A 19,363-nucleotide genomic window follows, 5' to 3' on the forward strand; every position below is an offset into this window, starting at 1 on the left:
ATTAAGAGCACATATGGAAAGAGCATAGAGTATATATATTCACTTATTTACACAACTATTGGCTTTATCTTATTTTGAAAAGAAATTACCACGTACGCGTTCATTTTCCCATGTGTAGGATCAGGGTGGATAACATGCTTTCTGCAATAATATGTTTATAGTTCTTCTATAGTGCATTCCGGACACACCTTGTTTTTATACTTTTTGTGGGGTTTTTTTGCTTTTTAGAGATTTATTTATTTATTTGAGAGAGCGAGCGAGCACGGGGGGTGGGTGAAGGGGCAGAGGGAGAGAGAGAATCTTAAGCAGGCTCCACGCCAGTGCAGAGGCAATGTGGGGCTCCATCTCACAGCCCTGAGATCATGACCTGAGCCAAAACCAAGAGTCGGACACTTAACTGACTGAGCCACCCAGGCGCCCCTAGTTTTTGGGTTTTTTTGAGAAAGAAAGGTATAGAGAATCTATGTTAATTGCAAGATAGGCATTCCTTGCTACTAACTAGATTGTTCCATCTCTTTGAGAATTAGGGATTGTCTTAGATATCCTTATACTCGGCACATTGCTGCTGCTTGGCCAATTATCTTTCAGGTTTCAAGCTTGGAATTTAATTACCTTTGGAAAAAAGAGCCCAGGTAGCTCTGACATGGGACATAATTGTCCCCAAATGCCTAAAGTTCAGTGGAGAATTAATAGGCTGGCACCCACGATTCAGGGGATGGACAGGGCTCTTGCAAGAAGAGGGCCTATCGGTTAGCTCTTCCACTCACTCCTGTGATGATCCCAACCTATGACAAATAGGCAGACGTTCCTTTGGTCTATTCTTGGGAGAAGGAAACATTTTAAGATGATAATCGGCTGGTAAAATGCACAAAAGGGAGACAATATGTAATTTAATACTCAGGCTCAAAAATGAAGATTTCAGCAAGATTTCCTCTATAGTTTCAAATGGTAATATATTATTATTAAAAATCACGAAGATCCTCATACAAGTTACCTTCTAATATATATTGTAATGTAATAATGTAACACAACAAGAACTAACAGCAAAGAGTATTCCATCCCCTTCGCATTTTAATGACCCCAAATAAAACTTTTATTTAAAGTTGTGTTTCACGGATTTAAGAAGCAAAAGGCATGACATACTGAAGAATGCAGTTTGAGAAATACTGATCCTACACATATGTATAATATAAATCTCAGTCTAAACATCTTCTCATCATAATTTTTAAATTACTTTTTAAAGAAAATGCTTGAATCTACAGAACTGGAACTTCAAAGAGATAATGTGATCCAGCCACTTTCTCTCTTGAGAGAGATATAAATATTTTTATTCCAAAAATATTTATACATTATACATATACTTTAGAACAGGATTATGTATATTTTTCTTTCTCCAACAGTGACTGACATATGTTTTTGTTCACAAATATCAAATATTTCACAAATGCCTCTTTTCTTCTATAAACACAAACATTATATACCCCACCCTTGATATTTTCCATTTTCCCATTGCTAAATGATCTCCAGCCTCTCTTATTTAGAAAAGTAAAGGTAAAAAGCGATGTCCATTTTAGGGGAATAGTCTCACGCAGAAGGCAAAGAGTAGCTCTTTGAAAATTCATATACGGAGTCAAAAGTGCAATAGGCTTAAGAGGACTGCCTTTCAAAGGAAAACAGCACTGGGAAGGACTGAAAGTGACCACTGGGGTGGGGACGGGATGGTCAAGAAGATGGTGGGAACCATCAGAAGAGTTGAGGGACTAGCATGTTTGCATTCCCCACTGCCTGGTACACCGTTGGCACTTAATATATGTTTGATTTATGTTCAGTTACTGCAGGAACAAACAACTCTGATTTTACCAAGAAGCCACCACTTGGTATTTTAAAACCATGGGGTCATGTTGAGCAGAACTTTAGTTTTGGGCCAAGCTAACCAGAAACCAGGCACTTTATTTGGGAAACTTCTCCCAATAATAAAAACTAATTGCACCCACAGTGTTTCTTTGTATTAAACTGTAATGGCTAAGATGAGAGAAGAGGAATTGAACCAGGGTCCGGGGGTGGGGGAAGGTTGACTCACAAAGGCTTGGCTTTTCCTCCCTCAGATAAATTGCAGGTTTTTAAAAAATTAAATATATGCTTGTTATAAAAATACAAGATATAAATTGAAAACTAAAACACCATTTCTACATACAGGAAGTAATTATTGTTAACAGTTTAATATATATACTCCCAGGCCTCTTTCTTTCTTTCTTTTTTCCTAAAGATTTTATTTATTTATTTATTTAGAGAGAGCGCGCATGCGAGAGAGCGCGCGCGCGAGCAGGGGGCAGGGGGGTGGGGGAGAGGGAGAAGCAGGCTCCCGGCTGAGCAGGGAGCCTGACGTGGGGCTCAATCCCAGGACCCTGGGATCATGACCTGAGCTGAAGGCAGGTGCTCAACAGACTGAGCCACCCAGGCGCCCCTCCAGGCCTCTTTCTATACATATGCATAATATATCATTTGCTTGTATGTATAATAGGATTTTTTAAAGTGGAATATTATACATATTATTGTGCATTTTTAAAATTCACTTGAGCACATAAAATGGACAGCACTCTATACACACAAATCTACTCCATTCTTTTTAGGGGATGCACAGTATTCCATCATGGCAGCATACCATTCATTATTCATCCGTTCCCCTCTGGACACTTAGGCTATCTCTCAACTTTGGCCATTACAAGCAATGCTGTAACAGACTTTCTTGTACATATACTTACCTGTGTAGGTAGATCTGTGGGAGGTATTCATAAAAGTGCAATTGTTGGTTTGAAGAAAACGTATTTTTAAAGTTTGAATAGCTACTGGCAAGTTCAAGCCTATGGTTTATCTTGGGAAAAGGATTATACCTTGGGTACTGGCAAAAAAGATGTCAAAATACCAATGAAGTGAGACTAGGTACTGTATGCCACCTTGCTTTATTTTTATCCATGAAAAAAAATTCTGAATCTTCTCTAAGGTATATATAGATAATTATCTGTGAAAGGCAATCATGACTTATTCTGTCAAAAGCAGTGATTGTATCCAGTCAGTTATTTTGTTCCACTAAAAACAACAATAAAAGCCCAAGAGACAAACAAACAAACTAAAACCTCAGTTCATTTGCTAGCCCTTCTGTCTTGAAAATATTCCTACAAGTATTTTATACTGGGAATTGAGTAATGTAAGTAGGCTCCATTCCTATTCCTTATTATTCCTTCTTTTTCCTTTCGAACAAAGGAATAGCTAATGCTTCCTGTATCATTATTTGTGTCCTTTCTCATTTTGTCCATATTCTATTAAGATACTGCTTGTTGAGGTGTATATACTCAATCCTCAAAATCTGGACGGCTCAGCTAAGACACCAAGGGCTTTTACCTGCTTCACAAATCTGATCATTTTGCTGCCCTTTGCACTCTCTTAAAAAAAAAAAAAAAAACCAAATCCTTTCCCTTCATCAGTATGATCTGGCATCCCCAAAGAAAGGAAGCTGAAGCTCCAAGACCACTTTGAGTGCATTCTGAGTATCTTTTATTCTAAGCTTAATTTATCTACCTTTGGCAAAGTGTCTGTTTCTGTGAGGTTCTGCATTTATTTTCACTGCATATGAAGTAGTTTCCCTATCTGTATATTTCACAAACTTTATTTTCAAGTGCATAAATGAACAATCCCACCATCCAATTCCATATTTGCCCATTTTATTCCTGATTATTGCTATCTTTATCCAAATAAGATCTGTCAATCCAGATTGTTTTCATACAGATTCGAAATATCTTGTTTGCATGCTGTTATCTGTATATCCCAGCTCTGCCTCAAGAGAAAAAAACTAAAGTTCCTTCTACAGCATATTCTGTTGTATAGAAGACAGTCATTTCTCTAAACAACTTTTATACTCTAATCTTGTGAAGGCACACATTCGAAGAAAAGGGGAGGTTATTCTCCCCCACAATTCTCATTTGCCCTGTATGTATCCACCTTTTGCTTTCACTCTTATAAATCTCTTGCCCTATTTAACTCTGGGAAGACTCTCAAAGATGCCTTGATGGGCAGCTGGCTCAGTCGGCAGAGCACGCAATTCTTGATCTCAGGGTCGTGAGTTTGAGCCCCACGTTGGGTGTAGAGATTACTTATTAAATAAATAAAAAGATACCGTGTACACTTAAAATGTGTCCTTTTATTATAAAATTGTTTTCTTCCACCAGATTTGTATTCATTCCTCTCGTCAAAATTCTCTAAAGTCTATTGTCTTTTTCTGTGTCTAGTTCACCAAACACTGATACAGCTCTGCTTTACACAAAATGGCGCCAAGTTTCCAGTGAGTCTTTTAGAGTATCTGTAAAGTGGTTCCTGTTGCTTTAAACTAAACTTTTTTCTGCCCCAATCCATATCTTAGTTCTTTATTTTTCTATTTCTTCTGGGCCTTGGGTTCCATTGATGTAGAGATTATTATCTGTTTTTGGTTTCTTTACTCTAATGTTTCCCTTTCCCCCTCCTATAAAACTCCCCACATCTATTTTTTCTTCTTCTTCTTCTTCTTCACATACTTTTTGGGGAAAAAAAAAAAAACCGCGAGCATTAAAAAAAAAAAAAAGTTTTTTCAGTTCCCTCTATTAAACTTACCCTATGTATCAAAACTTCAAATCCTATTTAGTAGGGGGAGGTATATATGTAATACCCTGAAGGACTGAGCCATTTTAAATGAGTTTGATAAATTTTTAAATGGCCACATTAAAACAGAAGGGGATATGTGTTGACATTATACAACTACAGTATAGAAACCATATGAGCTACAAATAATTACTACCAAAAGTTGGTTGGATGTCAATAGCTTTCACATTCAATATAATGTCATTTTGAAAAAAGTTAGATTGATAATTTTGGGTATTAAAAAGCAATCTGGGGCGCCTGGGTGGCTCAGTCGTTAAGCATCTGCCTTCGGCTCAGGTTATGATCCCAGAGTCCTGGGATCGAGTCCCACATCAGGCTCCCTGCTCAGTGGGAAGCCTGCTTCTCCCTCTCCCACTCCCCCTGCTTGTGTTCCTGCTCTCGCTGTCTCTGTCAAATAGATAAATAAAATCTTAAAAAAAAAAAAAAAGCAATCTGATAAGCAAATCTTTCCATTAAATTCTGCACTGGAAGTAACTTACTAGCATATTGTATCAGTTTTGATCAGTATAATTTTGAAAAGGAAGTGAGATAAAAAGGAAATGCATCCTGAGAAGAACAATAAAGATTATTAATGGAAAATATGTTTTACAAAGATAAAGGAACTCAAGAAAAGGTTAAGGAATGGGCTTATTCCAATCTTTAAGTAAATGTAATGTATTTGATCAAAACAATACCATATCCACGTTTTTATGATAGTGTTCTTCATTTAATTCCGAGGACAGAAAAGGAACAGATGCATGTTTAAGGCAAAAGAGAGATACAGACCGGATATAAAAGTTTCTATTAATATGAATTAAACTGTGCTCTTATTATATGGCACGGCCTGGAGTTTAAAACTTCTAATGGCTTTCTATCAGGGTTATATCACAATATAGAAATTTAAAGATTTTGTGCTTTGTTTTGCTTTTTAAGATTTTAAATAATCTCTATACCCAACCTGGAGCTCGAACCCACAACCCTGAGATCAAGAGTCGCACGCTCTACCAACTGAGCCAGCCAGCCACCCCTGGAATTTAAAGATTATTTAATCTGGCCCCGGCTCAACGGTTCAACCTTATTTTTCATTATTTCCCTAAGTACTCTGACCCACTTTATCAGGTTGTTGTCTAGACTGGCTCATTGGTAAAAACCAGGCTTACCTCTTTTCTAATACCTTTATTTATGCCATTAGTTTTCACACAGAATATCCTCCCTCCTTCAAAGCCTAGTTCAAATCTGACCTCCTTTGTAAAGCTACCTCTAACCAAATCTCAAAAATAATCAGGCACCTTTAGTCGGAGTCTCACAATTTAGCATTTAATTATATCCTATAGATTTTTGTTTTCAGCGAAGATGAAATAACAGGCACTGGATTTGCCTTACCTCTTGAAGCAACTTAAAACCAGACAAAATATATGAAAAAAAAAGTTTAAAACTGCACGAAGGAGAAGGGAAAGATGAGAAGCAAGTTAGATGAGCCCCATGATTGTTCTGGACTTTCCAAGACAGAGGTATAGAGAGTAGGAAGGCAGGCGAAGCCCAGCGTTCTCTCCTGGTGAGTGTTGAGGGAGTTAAGACAGCTAGGTGTGTAGGGCAGAACACTGGAGAAGAGATCTGCATAGAGAGGAGGCTATGGAGATCAAAAAACAAATAAAATAAAGTAAAATAAAATGAAATAAAATTTTAAAAAGTCTCCCTCAAGTATTCAGGTGAGTAGTGATAAGTGTATTTGTCTGGGGAAAGAACCACCCAGAAGCAACACAAGAAAACACACCAAGGCTCACAAGGGTTGAGCATAACTCATTCAAACCACCAAAATGGAAACCTTATGATTCTAGGGCCTTAGGCAGAGGACTCGTAAGCATCTGCCTCAGTACTGGGAAGTAGTTTGCCCCAGAATAAATGCTGTTCTGGTACTACCACACAAAGCTTAAAAGTTAATGAAAAATAGGTTAATAATAGCAAAAGAATTGGGGAAGGAAATCAGAATGCAAAGTATGACCAAACTGATGGTGAGCCCTCCACCCTACCCCCTACTTTTTCCCCCAATATATCCCAACCTGGAATTAAGGTACCATGTCGCCTGGAGGCAGTCATCTGGGAGCAGACAGAGGAAACTCCCAAAGCTCAGAGAGAGTGGAGAAAATCCATTTTACTTGTATTTCCCTCTGCTCTTTTGAGTCCCAATCTCCAGGCAATTCCAAGGCTGTGTTGGTGGCAACAGTGACAGTGAGAACCGAGGGAAAAGAAGCTTCCTCTTTGATCAGAGGACCTGTGACTCCTCTGCAATAAATACCTCTCTGTATTTGGACCAGGATCTGGGTTCAGTGGCGGTCAGTGTATGGCAGAGCAGGATAAATAAAACCCAGCTTTCAGGCCAGAGGACCACAAAGAGAGCCCTAGAGAACCGGACAGTCCTGGGGAGATGGTCAAGATGGAGGGGCATGGAAGAGAGACCCCGCAAAGCTCCACACCATGGAATACTTCTCAACAATAAAAAGAAACAAACTACTGATACACACAACAAAGTGAATGGATCTCAGAGATGTTAGACGAAGAAAAAGAAGCTTCTGGACTGTCCGATGCCATTTATGTAATACTCTCAAAAGGACAAAACACTGTGACAGGAAACAGATCAGTAGTATCCAGGGTTTAGAGGCGGAGATGAATGTGACTACCAAGCAGTAACAAAAGTACGTTGGGGCAACAGAACAGTCCTGTATCAACTGTGGTGGTGATTACACAAAAACAATGTATTTGTTAAAACTCATAAATGGAGGGGCTCAGTCATTACTTGTCTGCCTTCAGCTCAGGTCATGATCCCAGGGTCCCGGGATGGAGCCCCACATCGGGCTCCCTGCTCAGCCAAGAGCCTGCTTCTCCCTCTGCCCCCTGCTCATGCTCTCTCTCAGATGAATAAATAAAATCTTTAAAAAAATAAATAAAACTCGTAAATATAAAATAAAAACCAAAAAACAAACTCGGGGGCGCCTGGGTGGCTCAGTCGGTGAAGCGTCTGCCTTCAGCTCAGCTCATGATCCCGGGGTCCTGGGATCGAGACCCGCATCGGGCTCCCTGCTCAGCGGGAAGCCTGCTTCTCCCTCTCCCACTCCCCCTGCTGTGTTCCTGCTCTCGCTGTGTCTCTCTGTGTCAAATAAATAAATAAAATCTTTAAAAAAACACAAAAAACACAAAAACCAAACTCATAAAGGTACAGCCCAATAAAAAATCCATTTTACTGTATGTTAATTTACAAAATAAACATGTAAACATGTATGTTAATTTACAAATAAACAAAAGATTTGCCAATTTAACACTAGTTGAAAGAAAGCTGGCATAGGGGCGCCCAGCTGGCTCAGCTGGTAGAGCATGCAACTCTTGATCTCAGGGTTGTGAGTTCAAGCCCCATGTTGGGCATAAAACTTACTCAGAAAAAAAAAAAAAAGCTGGTATGACTATAATATCAGACAAAATAGATTTCAGAGCAAAGAACATTTATTACCACTCTCAGCTTCCTCCTTCGGAAACTAGAAATAGGAGAGTAGATTAACCCCGGGGCATCTGGGCGGCTCGGTTGGTTAAGCATCTGACTCTTGATTTCATCTCAGGTCATGATCTCAGGGCTGTGAGATCGAGCCCCACGTCAAGCTCTGCGCTGGGCATTGGAGTCTGTTCAACACTCTCTCTCTCTCTGCCCTCCCCCCGCCCCATGCCCGCACGCATGCTCTCTCTAAAATAAATAATCTTTTTAAAAAAAGAAGAGAAGATTAATCCCCAAAAGGAGGAAATGGAAATAATAAAGATCAGAGAGGAGACTGAAGAAATGAATTTATTTCATTGATTGATGAAAACACAGAAAGAGAAAAAACAATAAAACCAAAAAACCTGGTTCTTTGAGAAGACCCATACATTTGATAAAACTCCAGCCAGATAGATTATGGAGATAAAGAGAAAAAATGCAAATTACCAATACCAGGATTGAGAGAGGTGATGGTACTAGAGACTGTATAGCTTTTAAAAGGATAATAAGTAAATATGAACTGTATGCCAATAAATCTGACAACTCAGTTGCAATGGATAAATTCCTTGAAAGATACAAGCTGTTAAAAGATTACTCTAGAAGAAATCAATAACCTGAATAGCTATATGTCTAACTATAAAATTAAATTTTCACTGGTGAATTCTAGCGAACATTTAAGGAAGAAATAACACCAATTCCACACAAACATATCCAGAAAATTAAGAGGAGGGCACATGTCTCAACTCATTATCCTAATGCCAGCATTATCCTAATGCCAAAACCAGACAAAGGTAAGAAAACTAATAAAACGAAAACCAAAATTCTTCATGAGCATAGACGCAAAAATTCCTAAAATTTTAGCAAATAAAATTTAATAATATATAAAAAGGATAATATATCACGACCAAGTGGGGTTTATTCCTGCAATGCATGGTTGCTTTAGTGTTCAAAAATCAATCACTATAACTCACAATATTAACAAATTAAAAAGAAAAATGATGAGATCATCTTGATAGGTGCAAAAAAGTATCTGACAAAATCCAACATCCATTTCTGATTAAAAACACGACACAAAACTCTCAGCAAATAGGAACAGAAAGGAACTTTTCTTCAAACCTATAGTTAACATCATACTTAATGGTGAAAGAATGAATGCTTTCCTCCCTGATGTCAGCAAAAAAGTAAGAATGTTTTCTCAGCTACTTCCATTCAACATTTCTCTGGAGTTCCTAGGCAGTGTAGTAAGGCAAGAAAATGAAATAAAAAGCATCAGATTGGAAAGAATGAAATAAATATCTTTATTTATAGGCAAAATGATTGTCTATGTAGAAAATCCTACAGACTCTACAAATAAAGGCTCCTAGAGTAAGTTGGTTTATCAAGGTTGTAAGATATAAGCTCAATAATCATTAACAAACTGTATTACTCTATACTAGCAACAAACAATCAGAAATTGAAATTATGTATTACAGCATATTTAACTATCAGTTGGTATGTGCTAGTCGTCTCTATGACTTCAATGTATGCTAAATAACAACAACAAAGACTCATTTGAGAGAGCAGGGTAATAATATACCAAAGTACACTAAAAGGAACGGTGGTAGACTCTCTTCCAACTGGTATCTTAAAGATGCACACTCAATTGTGGAAGTAGTAGGTTAACTTATTGTACCCTATCCTGAGTACCACAAAAGCTAGTCCCAAGAAAAATTATACATTCATTTCTCTATACTCTAGCTGCCATTTAGGTAACTGAAATAAAGAAATAAAAAGTTTCATTTTGATAAAAGGTTCAACAATCTAGATTATTTGAGCTCTTCTTTTATACAATACAATTTACTCTAAAATCTTCATGCCTTCTTTTTTTTTTTTTTTTTAAAGATTTTATTTATTTATTTGAGACAGAGAGAATGAGAGACAGAGAGCATGAGAGGGAGGAGGGTCAGAGGGAGAAGCAGACTCCCTGCCGAGCAGGGAGCCCGATGCGGGACTCGATCCAGGGACTCCAGGATCATGACCTGAGCCGAAGGCAGTCGCTTAACCAACTGAGCCACCCAGGCGCCCCATGCCTTCTTCTTTTAACCGAAGTATAGTTGACACAGAATGTTACATTAGATTCAGGTGTGCAATATAGTGATTTGACAAGTTTATATGTTACGTTATGCTCATCACAAGTGTAGCTCCCATCTGTCACCATGCGACACTATTACAATACCATTGACTATATTCCCTATGCTGTACTTTTTATTCCTGTGACTTATCCATTCCATAACTGAAAGCCTTTACCCATTTTGCTCAGCCCCCCAACCTTCGCCCCTCTGGTAACCATCAGATTGTTCTCTGTTTACAGGTATGTTTCTGCCTTTGTTTGTTTGGGTGGTTTTTTTTGTTTTTTTGTTTTTTTTACATTTTACATTTAAGTGAATTCATATAGTATTTGTCTTTCTCTGGCTTATTTCACTCAGCATAATATCCTCTAGGTCCATTCATGTTGTCACAAATGGCAAGAGCTCATCCTTTTTTATGGCTTAATAATATTTCATTATATATGATTCATATATTCATATTATATATTCCATTCTATATAATATATAATGAATTTTATTCTTAACAGAAATAGAATTATACAGAAATATATATGCATATATAATGAAATATTACTGTATGTAATATATATTAAGTAATACATATATATTAATACATGTGTATCTCCCACATATTCTTTGTCAATTTATCTATTATGCCTCCCTTTCTTATGTTAATACATCTTTATTTTTTAATTTTTTAAAGTAAATTCTATCCCCAACATGGGGCTCGAACTCACAACCCTGATATCAAGAGTAACATGCTCTACTGACTGAGCCAGCCAGATGCCCCAACAATACATTTTTAAAGTTGTTTATTTTATGATCATAAAGTTTTAAAATTGGGTACAGTTCATCAACATGACATGATAAGCAACCCAAATGTCTACCTTAGCATAAACATTTCATAAAGTTAGCCCACTGGAAGTCAAGACAAGTTAATTTGTATACGCTCTTGGGATAATTCATTTCTTTAACATTGTATTACCTAGATAATAATTTGAGACTATAAAATGATCTTTTATAGGCTTTACAACTAAAAGTGGATAGGAAAAAACAGTAAATAGATAAAAATGGAGGAAAATATAGGAAGAACAATCTGGTAGGCACTAGTCTTAACATGAGAAAATGCCAATTAGGAGTCTAGACACGCAGAGCAAGGAGGCATTTTGAAAACTCTATAGGTCTGAGTAAGCATAGCCACCAATCAAGAAATAATTTGTTTCTACCTAGAATGTTTCTAAACATTCTACAATTAATATACACTGCTACCAGCTGAAACATGGTACTACAGTTATGGCCTCCTTGTCTTAAAAAGGATGTGTCCAGGGGCGCCTGGGTGGCTCAGTTGGTTAAGCGACTGCCTTCGGCTCAGGTCATGATCCTGGAGTCCTGGGATCGAGTCCCGCATCGGGCTCCCTGCTCGGCAGGGAGTCTGCTTCTCCCTCTGACCCTCCTCCCTCTCATGCTCTCTGTCTCTCATTCTCTCTCTCTCAAATAAATAAATAAAATCTTTAAAAAAAAAAAAAAAAGGATGTGTCCAACTGGCACTTAACATTTTTTCTGTTTTGTTTGTTTGCTTTTGTTTTTTCCAATTTTGATAGGGGAAGGGAAGTAGGGCAGAGAGGCAGGAAGACCTTCTTCATAATTCTACTATTTCTATCAAGAATAAAATCTTTATGGGGCGCCTGGCTGGCTCAGTCAGAAGAGCATACAGCTTTTTTTTTTTTTTTCACTTTAGTAGACTTTTTATTACAAAGCTGTTAAGCATAAAGTGATAGATCTTTTCTCTCTTTAGTTAACATGGGTAAATGTTCATTTAGTAATGTTATCTCAACTGGTTTATTGCTGACATTTATTAGTGAGTGTGTAATATTTCGTTAACTGGTAGGCTCAAGTTATGAGTTAATACTTTGAGGATAGCTCAGCTGTGTGTGACTTCTAGATCACTATTTATCTTGGGGTTGTGAACTTGAGCCTCGAGTTGAGTGTAGAGATTACTTAAAAAAAATCCTTAAAAAAAAAGAATAGGGGCGCCTGGGTGGCTCAGTTGTTTACGCATCCGACTCTTGATTTCGGCTCAGGTCATGATCTTTGGGTCGTGAGATCGAGTCCTGCGTCAGGCTCCACATTTAGCACAGAGTCTGCTTAAGATCTCGCTCTCCCTCCGCCCGTGCCCCTGCTCTCTCTCTCTAAATAAATAAATAAATAAAATCTTAAAAAAAAAAAAAAAGAATAAGGGGCGCCTGGGTGGCTCAGATGGTTAAGTGTCTGCCTTTGGCTAAGTGTCTGCCTTTGGCTCGGGTCATGATCCCAGGGTCCTGGGATCGAGCCCCACCTCAGGCTCCTGGTTCAGCGGGGAGCCTGCTTCTCCCTCTCCCTCTGCCTTTCCCCCTGCTCATGATCTCTCTCTCTCCCTGCATCTCTGTGTCTCAAATGAATAAATAAAATCTTAAAAAATAAAATAAAATCTTTACTATATCATTCACAACAAATTGTGAGCCTTTGTTAATGTTTTTACACTTACAGTCAATGAGAACTTAATATTTACAGACATTATATTTAAAAAGATAATACAGTTTAGAGCAAGGTTAGAAGAAACAAATTACAAAAACAGATTATAAAACCAAATTTGCAGTCAGAAAACCTGTGTTCAAGTCCTAGGTGTTGTCACTTATTGGCTATGTGATCTGGGCAAGCCTCTTAACCTCCCCAAGCTTCAGTTTCCTAATCTATAAAATGGAGAGAATAATTCTTGCTTTTTCTACCTCACAATATTGTTTAAAGTATCATGAGGCAAGTATATATGAAAGTTATTATAACTGCCACCCAAATTCATTTATTCTGCCAATAATACCAATAATAGCAGTGAAAAGCACTATTTCCTCTGTGCCAGGTGATGGGCTAGGCTCTTTATATGTATTATCTCTTTGAATGACCATAAGTCTTACAATAATAATAATAATGGACACTTATTAAGCATTCTCCATGTACCCCAGAACACGATCACAGGCATACAGAAACAACAAATTAGATCCTAGATGTTGTGAATCGCACTGATAGGTCATATTACCAAGGACTAAGAGGGAGGAAGAGAAGAAGCTGCTAACTCTGCCTGGCTCCCACAAACTCTAGCTTCAAAAGGCAATTAAAGTAGCTGTCAGGGGAACAGGCCCATGGGGAGTGACTGTTTTCAGAAGTCCCACTCTGCAGATTACCCATTATATAACTGTCGTGGGAAGGACATGAGTTTAGGGCAAAACTAGAATTCCAGTTTTATCACTTACCATTTAAGATGGATAATTATGAATAAACAGGGGTTTTTAAAAACAAAAAGTAAAATAAGGGCAGTTCAGGGACAGGAAATGGGTGCAGAGCCTGAAGTGTGCAAAAAAAAATGTATGTTTAGAGAATAGTGAAAAGTCAGAAGTCTTCCAGGTGTTTGCCTTGACCATCTGTCCTATGAACTCTACTAAGGTTAAGCAGAAGCAAAGATCATATGATTGAAATGATAAAGGACAGGGGTTTGGCAAGGCAGCGATGACAGAACAACAAGGGACTATAAAACCAAAGGTGCTGAGCAAAAATGCTTGCCAATCATTTCTCATAAGGGATTTGTATCTAGAATATATAAAGAACTCTTACGACTGAATAAAAAGATAAATAACCCAACCAAAAATTGGGGAAAGGATCTGAATAGACAATTCTTAAAAGATGATAGACAGGGGTGCCTGGGTGGCTCAGTTGGTTGGGCATCTGCCTTCGGCTCAGAATGAGTCCCGGGATCGAGTCCCACATCGGGCTCTCTGCTTGGTGGGGAGTCTGCTTCTCCCTCTGCCCCGCTCTTGTGTGCTCTCTCTCTCAAATAAATAAATAAAATCTTTAAAAAAAAGATGCTAGACAAATGGCCATAAGCACAAATGAAAAGATGGTCAACATCATCAGCAATCAGGGAAGGACAATGCAAAACCACGTCACACCTACCAGTATGGCTACAATCAAAAAGAGATAATTAGTGTTGGCAAGAATATGGTACAATTAGAATCCTCATGCACTGTGGGTGGGAATGTAAAGTGGTGCAGCCACTTTGGAAAACACCCTGGCAGTTCTTCAAAAGTTTAAACACAGAATTACTGTATGAACTGGCAATGCTACCCCTATGTATATATGAAAGATAAATGAAACCATGTCCACACACCCACTTCTCCATGAAGGTTCATAGCAGCATTATTCATAATAGCCAAAAAGCAGAAAAAAACCCAAATGTCCATCAATGGATGGATGAATTTTTTTTTAAAAAGTGGTATATCCATACAATGGGATAGTATTCAGTCATAAAAAGGAAAGAAGCACTGATACATGCTACAACATGGATGAACCTTGAAAACATGATGCTAAGTAAAAGAAACTGGTCATAAAAGACTACATACGATGATTCCATTGGTAGGAAATGTTCAGAATAGGCAAATCTATAGAGACAGAGAGTAGATTAGTGGTGGCTTAGGTTCGGGGAAGGAATTGTAAGTAGATGCAGAGTGACTGCTAATGGATACAAAGTTTCTTTTTGAGCAGATGATAATGTTCTACAATGGATTGTGGTGATATTTGCAAAACCCAGTGAGTATACTAAAAACTAAAACCATTGAATTGTGCACTTTATGTGGGTGAATTAGATGGTATACGAATTATATCTCCATAAAGCTGTTATTTTTAAGGCATGAAGGCGCCAAGGAATAGTACGATTCAATGAATTTCCATAAAATGGGGCAGTAAAAGAAAAATGCTGACAACGTGGGATAATAGGTGAAGCCAAAGGATGGAAGCTTTCCATGGGAAATAACCATTATCTTAGCACTACATGAGTGAAGAAAATGAGATTAGCCCTTGATTTTACCAGTTACTACTTAAGCAAACCCTGGTTAACCTTCCTTAATTGAGTGAAAGCAATTTGCACTGCCTAACTCCATCATGGATTCTCTGGGGATCTGTTCAAGGTTCTAGGAATCCAAACCTATTAGGTATCGCCATTCTTTAGGCACTTTCTTCGACAGCCGAGTTTGCAAAAGCCTGTTTAACGGAGATGATTAATCTGCAAGAGCAGATCAAGCCAACCCAGATGGATGTCTTATGTGGCACACCCACCACTTCAGATCAGCTACATTTTCTCTGACGCCTTCCATGTTTGGCTCAAATGGAAGTAAAAGAAAATGGATATTTATGATGCACCTTACTTTCCCATAAATTGTCACATTTAATCCTCACGTCTCTTACCCATTTTATAGATAAGGAAACTGGCCCAGAGAGGATGGAGGGCTCCCAAAGTCACATAACTATTGGTAAAATTAGGATTCCAGGTTTGGCCTAAACTCATGTCCTTCCCACTAGAGTTATGCACTGGGTAATCCTGCAGAGTGAGACTTCTGAAAACACTTTCTCCCCATGGGTCCCTTCCCCTGACAGTGACTCTCAATGCCTTCTGAAGCTGACATTTGTGTGATTGCTAATTTTAAAACAATGATAACATTTACACATTAAACACTTCTCCAACTTGTTCCCTTGACAACCATACACCTAAGATTAGATGCGGGGGGGGGGGGTAGTTCTCTGTTAGTGCTGCTACTTAAAAATCTCCCTTTGTGAGAACATCATTTTTAATGGACTTTTAAAGAGAGCAAACTTTGGCAATAGCGATACAGAGTGGTAGCTCTATGCCACCATAGAAAATAGTATAATAATAAAAAATGTCAGCTGATGAAAGATCACCTTTAACTCCATACAAACTCTCTAGTTACTTTCACATCATTGTTCTTTCCACCAGTCGGGACCAACAAAGGCTAAACTAAAACATAATATAGCTAAGGGTCTAAGACCCAGCCATACTGGTTTTGTCAACAATTTTATATATATATATATATACATACACACACACACACACACACACACACACACACACACACACATATATATATAACTTTTTAAAAATTTCAATTCAATTTAATTAACACATAGTATAGTATTAGTTTCAGGGGTAGAATTTAGTGATTCATCAGTTGCATATCACACCCAGTGCTCATTCATTACACCACATGCCCTCCCTAATGCCTATTACCCAGTCCCCATCCCCCTCCCCTCCAGCAACCCTCATTTTTTTTCCCCATAGTTAAGAGAACAATTATCTTTTTTAAACTACACAGGTTATACACAAAAATATTTCCATTGTAAAAAAAATTAAACAGTGCAGGATCGTACAAAGCAGAAAGTATAAGACAACATTCACCAGCCTCCCTTAATGTTTCCAGACCTTTTGCTGTGCATTTACATTCATATATATATTGTATAGTCTTTTTCTTTTTTAAAAAAGATTGATTTATTTATTTGAGAGAGAGAGAGAGCACGAGCAGGAGGGGCAGAGGGAGAGGGAGAGAGAATCTCAAGCAGACTGTGCTGAGCATGGAGCCCAACACAGGGCTTGATCTCACAACTCTGAGATCATGACCTGACCCAAAACCAAGAGTTGGGAGCTCAACCGACTGCGCCACCCAGGCGCCCCATTTATAGTTATAGTTTTTCTACCAATAGATGGGATTATACAGTACATACTGTCCTATAACTTTAACAGCTTTATTGAGATAGAATTGATATACTATACAATTCACTTACATATAATGAAAAGTTCAGTGGCTTTTAGTACATTCACAGATAATGTGTGCAACCATATCCACAGTCAATTTTAGGATATTTTCATCATCTCAAAAAGAAATCCTGGACCCTTTAGCACCCTCGTATCCTCTCATTCTCTCCACCTGTAAGCAACCACTAGTCTATTTTCTGTCTCTATAGACTTCCCTCTTCTGGCCATTCTGTCTGAATGAAATCATGTAAAATACGGCCTTCTGTGACTAGCTTCTTTCACTAGCATAAAGTTTTTAAGGTTCATCCACGTTGTAGCATGCATCAGTACTTCTTTCCTGTATAGAGCCGAATAATATTCCATTCTTACACACAGATCTACCTCACCCTCTTTGGTGACTGCACAGTAGTACGTAGTTGTTATACCACATAATTTATGTAAGCATTTCCCTGTTGATAGATATAGAAGCTACTCCTGATGTCTCCCCATTAAAGCAATTAGCTTATCACCCTCATACGATATGTAGGGAGAAAGGGAGAGGCCATCTTTCTCGGCAGAAGAAGGACCCTGTCTCTAGAACAGTGGTTCTAAAGGTATGTTTCCTGGTCTTGCAGCATCACCTGGGAACTTGTTAAAAATACTTGTATCTGAGGGGCGCCTGGGTGGCTCAGTGGGTGAAGCGTCTGCCTTCGGCTCAGGTCATGATCCCAGGGTCCTGGGATCGAGCCCTGTGTCGAGCCCCGCGTCGGCCTCCCTGCTCAGTGGGGAGCCTGCTTCTCCCTCTCCCTCTGCTACTCCCCCTGCTAGCTCTCTGTCAAATAAATAAATAAAATCTTAAAAAAAAAAATACATGTATCTGAGTTTGTGATTCAAAAACTCTGGAGCAGGGCCCAGTGCTCGCTGTTTTACCAAGCCTTCCTCCTTGTGATTCTGAAATGCACTAAAATTTGAGGCTGACTGCCCCAAATCTGTATCACTACACTAAAGTGGCTTCCATTATTTAGTTTAAAGTTCATTTAAAAATTAGCAGGAACACACACATTGGCTTTAACACAAGACTATGGGCATGGATGGGGTAGATGTATTGGGGGGGGTGAGTCTCTTTTTCTTTAGAGAGATAACTTTAATATAACAAAAAAACCCTCCTCCTCTCAGACTTTTCCTATCTGCTTGACCCCTCATTCTCTTTTCCCATAGCCTTGAACAGCCAACAATTGAACCATTTACATAGCACTGAGATGCCAGGAATTGGCAAGCTTCTCCTTCCTGACCCTCACATCTCTGCTGATGAGACCCACAGGACAACAAACCATAAAACCCAGCTCCCATTACAAACCAAAATAATGGAAGATATGATCTCATGGAATTACAGATGGGAACTAGAATGGAATTTAGAGATCTCCTAGTCAAGACACATTGTGGAGATAAGACAAATGAAGCCCAGAAAAATTACATGACACAACAAAGCCGCAGAGCGAGCAGAAGGCCTCCTCTCTTACTACACTATATACTGGACTGTACACGAAACACTATATACTATATACTGCTTTACCCTAATGGTCGCTGACCAGGAATATGCATGAAATTCACCTGGGGAGATTTCTTGGAAAAATACATTCAGAAAAATTTCTTTTCTTTATCTTACTAGAGGGAACACGGATCTAATTTGCCTATATCTAGAAGACATTGAGGGACATCCAATAGTATATTGTTTCCTAATTCAGCCATGCCCACAGAGGTCAGGGAGTGTCCATAACTGCCGGAAGTACTATGCCTGCTTATCCTTAGGCTAATTAGCTCCACATTGCAGTTTTTGATGGGTTGGGTTTTTTTGTTTTTGTTTTTTTTTTTTTGGCTTTCTACTGTATTTCCGTCCTCTCCTTTGAGGTCACTTACTACCTCTTACATCTACCAGTGTGTTTGCATCCAGCCATCCTTATCTACACTCCCACACCTACTACTGTCAATGTGAGCTGAGACGCCAAATAAATATGATCTTCAGAACTATGATAAAGGTGACAGTGAAGCAGGTCATGAGTGAGGAACTAGAAAATTCAGCATAGGGATTTGTGATATTTATATTGGCTGAGACAAAACGGAAAGTCAATGCTGCCAGACGTAACATTCTGTAAGCAAAGTGGCCGACAGCGAGACCTCCTTCATACAAACAAAACAAATAATGAACTCTGGGTTTGGGGTTTTTTTGTTTGTTTGTTTTTTAACATCAGGAAGGTATGTAGTTTTCCCCTCAAGGTTTCTTCCTGATGTTTGCTTGCTCTTTTTTTAATTAATAAACTTAATTATTTTAGAGCAGTTTTAGGTTCACAGCAAAATGGAACAGCAAGTACAGAGGGTTCCCATAGGCGCCCTGCCCACACACATGCATGCTCCTCGCCCCCCGCTATCAACATCCCACACCACAAACACTCTTGAGTGGTTTTTAAATCCATTTAAATATTA

The 19,363-nt window shown here is 38.5% G+C and overlaps 1 protein-coding gene across 7 annotated transcripts in view; it reads right to left on the reverse strand.

The window, feature by feature from the left end:
- The window catches only part of KLHL13 (kelch like family member 13), a 204,619-nt gene that overhangs the window by 25,416 nt on the left and 159,840 nt on the right, over positions 1-19,363 (reverse strand). The window lies entirely within an intron of this gene.

This window comes from Mirounga leonina, unplaced genomic scaffold, assembly GCF_011800145.1.
Source record: "Mirounga leonina isolate KUSES-001 unplaced genomic scaffold, KU_Mleo_1.0 Mir_101664, whole genome shotgun sequence".
In the NCBI taxonomy this organism is placed as follows: Eukaryota; Metazoa; Chordata; class Mammalia; order Carnivora; family Phocidae; genus Mirounga; species Mirounga leonina.